Below are 9,845 nucleotides of genomic sequence, written 5' to 3'. Positions count from 1 at the left end.
ACTTGACACATGACCTTGTGTTAGTAATGATTATACATGCCTTGAAGATGTGGAGGCACTATCTTCTTGGTAGGATGTTTTTACTTATGAGTGATCATATTGGGTTGAGGTATTTGTTTGACCAGCCAAATCTGAATGCCAGGCAGGCTAGATGGTTGGCCACAATCAGTGAGTTTGATTTTGAGATCAGGTACATCAAAGCTAAGGAGAACAAGGTGGCATATGCTCTCAACAAGAAGGTACCAGTAAATCACTTGGAAACTATGAGCTCCTATGGTAGAGACTTACATAATAGGATCTTGCAGGGAGGTCAACAGGATGTTAGGCATATGGATTTTGTGCACAGGTTGTAGTAGGGTGGTTATATAGTTACAAGTGATATTACAGGTGTAGGTACATGTGCAGATACATCTACATGTAGTGGTACAAGTATAGGTGGCAGTATTGGTACACGCACAGGTACAGGTACACGTATAGGTGTAGGTGCACAGGGTGTGGATTATTGTCTTACAACGGATGGATTGGTCTGATTCAAAGATGGGATATACGTTCCAGATGGTAGTGAGCTAAAGAAGGTGATCTTGAGAGAGTTTCATGTGAAACCTTATTAGGTCACCCAGATTGTCAAAAGACATTGAATGCAGTAAAGAAGTTTTATTATTGGTCGAATCTAAAGAGCGATGTAATAGAGTTTGTGGCTAGGTGTTTTGATTGTCAACGTGTGAAGGTAGAGTGTAAACATCTAGGTGGGTGGCTACAGCCGATTGCGATTTTAGAATTGAAATGGGAGGTTATTCCCATGTAATTCATCACAGGGTTTCCTAAGATAGTGAGACAACATGATTCCATCATTTTTGTTGTGGACAGGTTGACAAAGGTTGCACACTCATTCCAATGAAGTCTACATTCTCATCTAGTGAGGTGGCCTAGGTATTCATCAGAGATGTTGTCATATTGCATGGTGTTCTAAAGAATAATGTGTTAGATAGAGATGGGAAGTTCACTTGCATGTTTTGGAAGGAGTTATTTACAGGTTTGGGCATAGATTTGGCCTTTAGTACAACTTATCATCCACTGAAAAAATGATAGATAGAGAGGGTCAATAGGATATTGGATGACATGTTGAGGTTGTATGTGATGCATCAGCAGCAGAAGTGGGAAGAGTATCTACCCTTAGTTGAGTTTTCATAGAAAAATGGTTATGAGGAGTGACTCAGGATGAGTCCTTTTGAGGCATTATATGGGTATATTTGCAACACCCCCATTAGCTAGAGTGATCTAGTTAAGAGGGTGTTGATTGCACCATAGATTTTGGAAGACATGGAACAAGAAATGCAGGCAATAAAGAAGAAGCTAAAGGAAGCACATGATAGGGAGAAGAGTTATGCATATAGGAACAATTTGTTCAAGGAGTTCCAGGTTGGGGAATAGGTGTACTGACACATCAAACCAAAGAATAGATCCTTACAGATTGGATCATGTGCCAAGCTAGAACCCTAATTTTGTGGACTCTTCAGTATCATTGAGAGGATTGGGACAGTAGCCTATTGAATTGCACTGCCTCCGACAGTGAAAGTCCATGATTTTTCACATGTGTCATTGCTTAAGAAGTATATTAAATATGTTGATCATGTGATTGACTGGTATGTATTGTAGGTGGAACCAAATGGAGAATTCCAGCCAGAGCCTCAGTGTATATTGCAGAAAAAGGTGCTCATGCTCCGAAACTAAGCAATCGAGCAAGCTAAAGTGCAATGGAAGCAATTTGGGCTCGATGAAGCTACATGAGAGATGGCGAATTAGATTCAGGCTATGTATCCTTCCTTGTTTTCCGGTTGAGGCAAAGAAGTCTCGATATGGTGTTTGGTACATGCTTTGATATGGTGTTTCGATACATGTTTTGATATGATGTTTTGGCATATGTTTCGATATGGTCTCTTGCTATATGTTTGGTGATATTTATATATGTACATATATATATGGATGTAAATACCACCATGAGTTATGTTATAAATATGCAATAAACGGTATGGGTGTCATGTCATTATGGCTATGTTGTCATGTTACTATGCTATCATGTGGTTAAGTTATCACGTTATTATGATGTCATGTAGGTTGGAACTCAGTAGGATGATCATTGTAAATACTACATTGATCTATGTTATAAAGCTCCACAAGAAGGATGTCTTCTTTCTAGTAGTTTTTTGAGGTATATGTGTGATTGAACATCGAGGATGGTGTCCCCCGAGGGGGAGTGTTCTATAACAACCCTAGTGAAAATTCCATGTAAAAAAAGTTAAAAATAATAACCATGATTAATGGGACACTTATTCTGAGTTGAATGTTAGGCAGGGCATCCTAGGGGGTGTTCATTTGGTTGTTTATGGCTAAGGAAATTGCCAAAGGTTTTGGCAAGGCAAAATAACATTTTTGGCACATTTATTTATAAAAATAATGGAAATTAGGAGAAAAAGGAGGTGAAATGTCCCATGTTGCATGTGAGGAGGAAAATGAAGGAAAATAATCGAAAATTGAGAAAATAGAGGCCTCATTCATAAAAAGGCTTCTGAGGATCAGTTGGTAACCTTTTGTGAGTTTAGCTTTGGATCTCTCTCGTCATTCTCTCTCTCTCTTAGTCTTAGTCAGTTGGAGTTTCTTGGAGCACTTTGGTCGTCGAGAAAGAAGGGAAAATAAGGTAAGAGGAAGCAAAGATCAAGTAGGGAAAGGCAAGATCAAGCAGCTACAACAAGCTTCATTGCATGTATCGATTTGCATGTGTATTTTCCTTGCTAGATTTGGCATGCATTGTATTGCATGTGTTGGCATTATGATGCATGTGTTGTCCTTGATGACAACTCACTTGTAACTGAACAAGTATATAGTAACTAGATGAATCCACAGGTCAGTTCATAGGTGACAAAGAGATGGAAAAAAATAACAGAATGACGGGACAAAGGTTTACAGATCAGAATCAGAAGTTTGATAAAGGTGAATATTTGAAGATCTATATGCAGGTTCATCAAGGCCAAGTCACGTATACATGCAGGTACAAAGAAGCAACGTTGCGTACATGTTGGCGCACTAATTTAAGAATACCAAGGGTCCTTACCATGTTATTATCAAACAATATTGAGCGCAGTAACAGTTACTTGATCCCGTCTAAGATTATCACCGGCACTAGTGTAGTTTTGACCCATGGTATTGGCTAAGGCTCTAACTACATAAGGAGTTTATGATCAAAGTGTTAAGTATGCATGTGAAAAGGGTTTCTGATGAATAATTCAATCTGAAGTATATTTGCATTGTAAGGGCCATAGTTGACACAAAGATCTGAAATAATCATGCACCGTTGAATACAATGATGGATCAGGATCATGAGACCTGAAATGACTTTCGATTGTATGATATGCTCGTGGATTGACTAGATCTAAGGATTGACACATGTTTTATCTCTGAATATTATGATTTGGTTCTCTCTTAAGTTCTGAAGAGCTACGCAATTTTAGGTCAAAATTTGCAGATCTATATGCAAGTTGGTCTCTGTTAAGTCGCATATACATGCAGGTTCATTTCTTGAAAATCATGTATACAAAGGAAGGGTTTCTATTCATAAATGACGGATCAACCTGATCAGTGCTGATATATCTTTGTTGTCTATCAATGATGTCCTCATGTTGATCTGGGTTGAGTGATAATGTCTAAAGTAAAACTGATTGAATGATGAAATTGAATTTGGTTACACGTTGATTAGCTGAAAAGATTATTGATGCTGCTAACTATATGAGGGTTCTATAACCTACAAAGTATTTCAGAATAACTCTGGTCAACTCTATGTATGATTCATAATTACAAGTTTTTAGTATATTTAGATCTTTACACAAGTTTCTCTATAGAAAAGAGCGTATACACGCGGGTTTCCTTAAGTGAACTAGCATATACATGTTGGCATATGAGTGATCAATGTTGCAGTTGATTCTATTTGTTGATACAATATTCTAAGTATAGTTATGTGTTCTGGTTATAGTGATCTCACTGTTCTATTTGAATTAAGTTATTTTTTTCTTAAGTTGATCTACAAGTTGTGATGTATTAAAGTAGGTGGATCTAGTGTGAAAATTTATGAAACATGGTCCACAGATTTGCTGAGGGTTGAATCCTTCAATGGGGAAGTCGAAGTTTCCTTCCAGTAGTAGTTGGTAATCAGATCAGGGGGCTAGAGCTCCCTTCCAATAGGATCTTGAGAATGAGTGAAGGTTGTAGCCTTCAGTAGGTGGGTGCCTACAGACTCGCATGAGTCTGCACGAGTACAATAATGTAAGAATTTTTTTATATTAATAAGTTTGAAGACTGAGACAATAACAATGGTTGTTTTCTCCCACATTGGGTTTGCACCTCATATCCTAGTGTTCATGTGTGTTTCTTGTGTGTGATAATTTATTTTTTTCTTACTGCACCTACTTACTACTTATCAAATGCCTGATAAATCTCCTACATTCTAGTTTAAGTTTCAAAGACAAAGAATTAGTTGTTTTACAAGTTTACTAAGCACACACTAGTTTCTTTTAAAACAGTCACATACATACACGAGTTGGGTTGAGTAAAGTGGTGTACATATTTTAGAAAAGAACATTATTATTGTGAGTGTTCTAAAATACTGATTCACCCCCCTCTCACTATTTTTCCCAACAATTTTTATCCGAGCATGTCCTTCGAAAGAAGCTCGATCGCTTGAAGGAAGATTTCCCAAGATGAGCAATCAAGATGGAACGACATATATCATACCACCACTCTTCAATGGAAATAATTTAATATATTGGAAGATAAGAACCAGATCCTATCTTCAGTCCCTTGGAGTAGATGTTTGGGAAATTGTGGAAGGAGGTTACCAATATCTATCCACAATTCCCACAGATGCAGCAAAAAATAATACATATGAAACCAATGCCAAAGTTGTCAATGAATTATTGGGTTGTCTGATAGAATTAGAATTTGTCAAAGTTATGAAGTTAAACACAACAAAAGAAATATGGGACAGAATCATTCAAAGCTATGAAGGTGATACCAAGGTAAAAAGTGCTAAACTCCAAACTCTCAAAATTCAATATGAAACTCTCAGAATGCATAGTGATGAAAGTATTGCTAGTTTCTTTCTACGTATAGATGAGATTGTAAATCGCATGAAAAATCTAGGTGAAGAAATAAGGGACACCATGTTAGTAGAGAAAATCTTAAGATCTCTAACTCATAAATTTGATTCAAAAGTGTCTGCCATTGAAAAGAGGAAGGATCTGTAGACTCTTACTGTTGTTCAACTTCACGAGATCCTGACTTCTTTTGAAATGAGGAAAGGAGGTCCCTTAGAAGTTAGAGAGGCTGCATTTAAAGCATATGCAAGAGGATAAGAAAGGGAAGAACAAAAGGAATCAAGATATATATCGGAAGAATATGAGGTGGAATTTGTAAAGAAACTTCAATTGGGCACCGAAATATTCAAAGCTAAGCTTCCCTTCAAATGTTTTTCTTGTGGTAGAGTTGGTCATTATGTTACTAAATGTCCTCATAAAGACAACCATGAAAAAGGGAAGGATAATAGAAAAGGTAATAGAAGATGGTTTGACAATAGAATAAGTTATTATACTCATGAAGATAGTGATGGCTTGTCAAATAGTGAAGAAGGAGAATCTGATCAAAATCTTAAATTACTCATGGCTTTTGAGAAAAATAATAATGACTCTAATGATAATTTTGTGCATGATTTAGAGGAAAATTATTTCTTTGAAAAAATTACTTGACTCAAAATTTTCTTGGAAGAAAACAAAGTAGCTATAGATACATTGAAGCATCAACTCGCAGAAAAGGAAAAGTGTAATGAGAAGTTAGAATGTGAAGTACTAAGTCTAAGAAAGGAACTTGAGAAAATAAAAACTCTTAATCTTAGATTTTCTAAAGTATCTGAATCCTTAGATGAAATAATCAAGGTACAAGGCTCTCCTCTTATGAAGACAATTCTTAGATACACTAGAGAAACATCTCAAATAGAAAATTCTTCAGCCACCACCGGAAGCTATCTAAATGCAGCAAAAACCAGTAAGCAAAGCTTCAGTCCTCAACAAAATAATAAAAGCATTACATAGGTAAATCATGTTCACTCTAATCCAAGGATGAACAACAACAGAAGCACCAGTCAAAAGGTAAACAACACTAGAAGATTCTATGATCACAAAAATTTCTTCTTTAATGGACAATGATTCTCATGTCATAATTTTGGTCATAAGGTTGTTCAATGTCTTTGATCCAAGTGGATGTTGGTGGCCACCGACCTATCCCACTTGGACCCCCACAACTGTGTCTTTCAGTGTTTTAGTTTCCTTAATTGTAGCACAATTTACTATTTTTAGTAGATTTTCGGGTCCTCAACTTCTAGAGCCATTTTGAGGCCCTAAACGACGTTGTTTGGGAAAGATGGGAGCAACATAGGACCATGGACCATTGTTGCCATTCCCAATGTTGTCGTCCTCGGACTGATATTTCTAAAGAGATATTGTGCATGTCAAATAGAGATCGTATGCCGAAGTTACGACCATGGGAAGTTGATGTACCAATTTACCCAAAACGAGGCCCGTAGTTTGGCATTTCATCTCCTGGGGTTAGGTTTTTCAATGTTTAGGGTTTTCCATTATTTCTCAACAATAAATAGGCCTTTGAGCCTCATTATGACACATTTCAGAGGCATGTAGCCGCCACATCTCTTCTCAGAGATAAGATACCATCACCCTCGCTGGTTTATTTCTATTTTTGTTTGTAAGCATATCGCACTATTTTAAATTAATGAAATGAAGCATTATTTCTGCTGCATGTCTGTATTTATGGTTATATTTGTAATTTTTTGTATTCATGTTTAAATGCAAATCAGTGGTATCAGTGTGGTTTGCTTTTTCTCTATTTTTCTTTGCATGTACCCAACGAGGTCGGGATATAAAGAGTTAGGGCTTGAATTGGTCGAACCTTTGAAAGACCAACCTCACAAATCCCGACGGCCTCCCATGGTGGATGAAAAGAAAGATGAGGGGGCAGGAGATCCTATCAAAATGTTCCTCAAAGAAGCCCTCGAGTGACAAAGGAACGTGATGATGTAAAACTTTGCCCAGATCCTTCACCGGCTACCCAAGGGCGACGCATCAGCTTCCAATAGCTACTCTAGAATCGCCACACCCTTTAAGGTACAATTTAACTTTGAAATCCCCATATTCGAGGGTCGGATAGATGCATATGCTATATATAAATGGCTAAATCTGCTAGAAGGTATTTTTCTATTCATGATTTTTCGAGTCGGGAAAATATTACTTTCGCTCTTCTCAAAGCAGCCCCCCACGTCAAGGATTGGTGGGAAACCTAGTGCTAGCAGAAGGACGAAAGTATGAACTCACTGTTTTTAGCCGCTCCCACTTGGAATTCATTTTGGGACGCCATCAAGGAGCAGTATTACCCTGTCAAAATCTATGAGGACAGATATATAAAGTGGACCATGTTGCAGCAAGGAAAGGACCAAGATGTGCTGGAGTTCACAAATATTTTTCGTACCCTTCGCACAAAGTTGGGTATCAATGATTTTAAGCTACATTTGGTATTCAAATACTGCGGTTGCCTACATAGATACATCCAGGATGAGATGGAGTTCCTGAATGTCTCCTCGCTCGATATTGCATACCGATACGCTATCAAGATCAAGCAAAAGTTTAAACAGAAGAAGCGAGACATTGGATGTGCAAATCAAGAGCAAGGGAAAGGCTTCCCCAAATCCCAAAACCCAGGACAAAGCCAAGACAGGGAAACCCAACAGAACCCATCGAAGCCACAAGAAAATAACAACACCATGAGGTCAAAGAAGGACACAGGAAAGTGGCGTGAGTTCCATAAGAGCCCCACTCACAACACAAGTGAGTGTAAGACCAAGCAATCGCTGGTGGCCAAGTTGAAGGCTTCAGAATCAGATGCATTTTCTGACCCTGAGTCAGAACCGGACAAGGGGAATGGAAAATGGAAGTAGATCATTGACATGAAGCCCAACGCCACTGTTGCCACCACCAAGATCAAGAAGAATGAGCCAAAAGATCCAGAGGAAGGGTAGCATCTTTTCCACTCACAAATGTGGGTGAAGGGTTCACCACTGCAATTCATTATCGATAGTGGTAGCCAAAATAACCTCATTTCAGTAGAGCTCCTAAAGTGGTTGGGCCTACCGACCACACCACACCCATAGTTGTATAGTATCGGGTGGCTTCACCAAAGATGAGATCTCCAAGTCCGCCAGCAGTTTCACCTTCCCTACAACATCAAGCCCTTCACAGATGAGGTATTGTGTGATGTTGCGCCTCTGGATGTTTGTGATGTATGTTAGGAGTGGGATCCCCCAAGGGAAATTTTGGGACTAAAAGCCCATGTTTAAGTCAAGTTTTTGTACTATTATTGTAAAGACTCTACATTTTGTGGTCACGGAGCACGAAGGTATTATGTGTCACAAAGGGTAGTCCGCCCTTAGTTTTGTAAATTAAATTTAGTTATAAGAGATCTAGCCATGGTCCGCAGACCATGGGATTGTATAAAAGGAGCTAAGCTCTAAGTAGTTAAAAGCATCAAAGAAGTAAGAGAGTCATAGCTTTAGAGCTAGAAGTCTAAGTCTTAGGTTGTAGCATAGGTAGAGGCTCTACAGTTGAGTGCATAGAGGCCTAGGGTAAAAGTCCACAGTTGAGTGTGTGGACCCCTGCAACTACGTGCGCAAGGTGAGTATATTCTGTAACACTTGGAAGATATTAATAAAAGGAGTTATTCTACAATTTCTATGTATTTCTTCTGTTGATGGGTTTGGATATTTTGTGTATGAATTTCCTTTGTTATGCTTCTATGTTGCATGAATGAATACAGTTACATTGGATAATTAAACAAAATTATGAATATATGATTATACGGTGATAAACTTAAGTATTCAAAAAAATAAGAAAATCACTTAGGGTAATTGAGGAATCTACACAGTGCACTGCCAAAGCAGCGTGAGAGTACCTGAGCCTCAGGTTAGGGCTACACGAAGGCTGATTGTATACTTTCGTGAAGGTATTGAAAGCCAGAATAGAGGGCTTGTCTTACAAGCCCTAGAGTGAGATCACCAGCTAGAAGGCAGGGATAGAAGAGATCAAACGACATCACAACCATCTCAGGGTGCAAAAACTTGGTTCTAGCATCCTCCCATATTGCTTCGGGTGAGACTTTCATCCGCACTTTGCAGGCTGATGCCGAAAGGGTCAGTAGTGTGGTGATTTGTTTCACTAATTAAGGTTGAACCTGGGTCAGGCCCCCTCAAACCAACAAATTGTTCTGTTGTCGGGACCATAATCTGCATAAGAGATGTGTGATGTCGTATCACTGGAATCCAACTAAGAAGGAGATTGGAGACTGGTTGGATAGAAAGATCCACAAATTCGTAGCACAGGAGAATAGAAACCCATGACTGACAAAGGAATAGTGGTTGGACCGATACCTATATACAAATATCCACGAGATATTTTTCTGCTCTTTCCCTATTGAGCTATACGAGTGGATCACAAAGCTAGCAAATAGCCAAGGAAGGTGGAAACTTGACGGTCCTATTGTGTGGACCCCAAAGCTAGTGCCGAGGTTGGAAGCATCGAAGGATAAGATCACTTGCACTATCGATCACTGGCTCAATCATGTCATAGGAGGATTTGTGACTGAATTCACAATCGACACCTCAGTTAGCTATAGCGAGGTGGAGTGGTGCTTTTACAAAGGACTACGAGGTAAGTACGTAAAATATTTGAATACTTGGATTA

Source organism: Pinus tabuliformis, chromosome 2_2 (genome assembly GCF_031772625.1).
Source record: "Pinus tabuliformis cultivar Carrire ecotype Pingquan chromosome 2_2, CPIR1, whole genome shotgun sequence".
Taxonomy (NCBI): Eukaryota; Viridiplantae; Streptophyta; class Pinopsida; order Pinales; family Pinaceae; genus Pinus; species Pinus tabuliformis.
The sequence above is the reverse complement of the archived record's forward strand: the minus strand, read 5'-3'. Positions refer to the sequence as shown.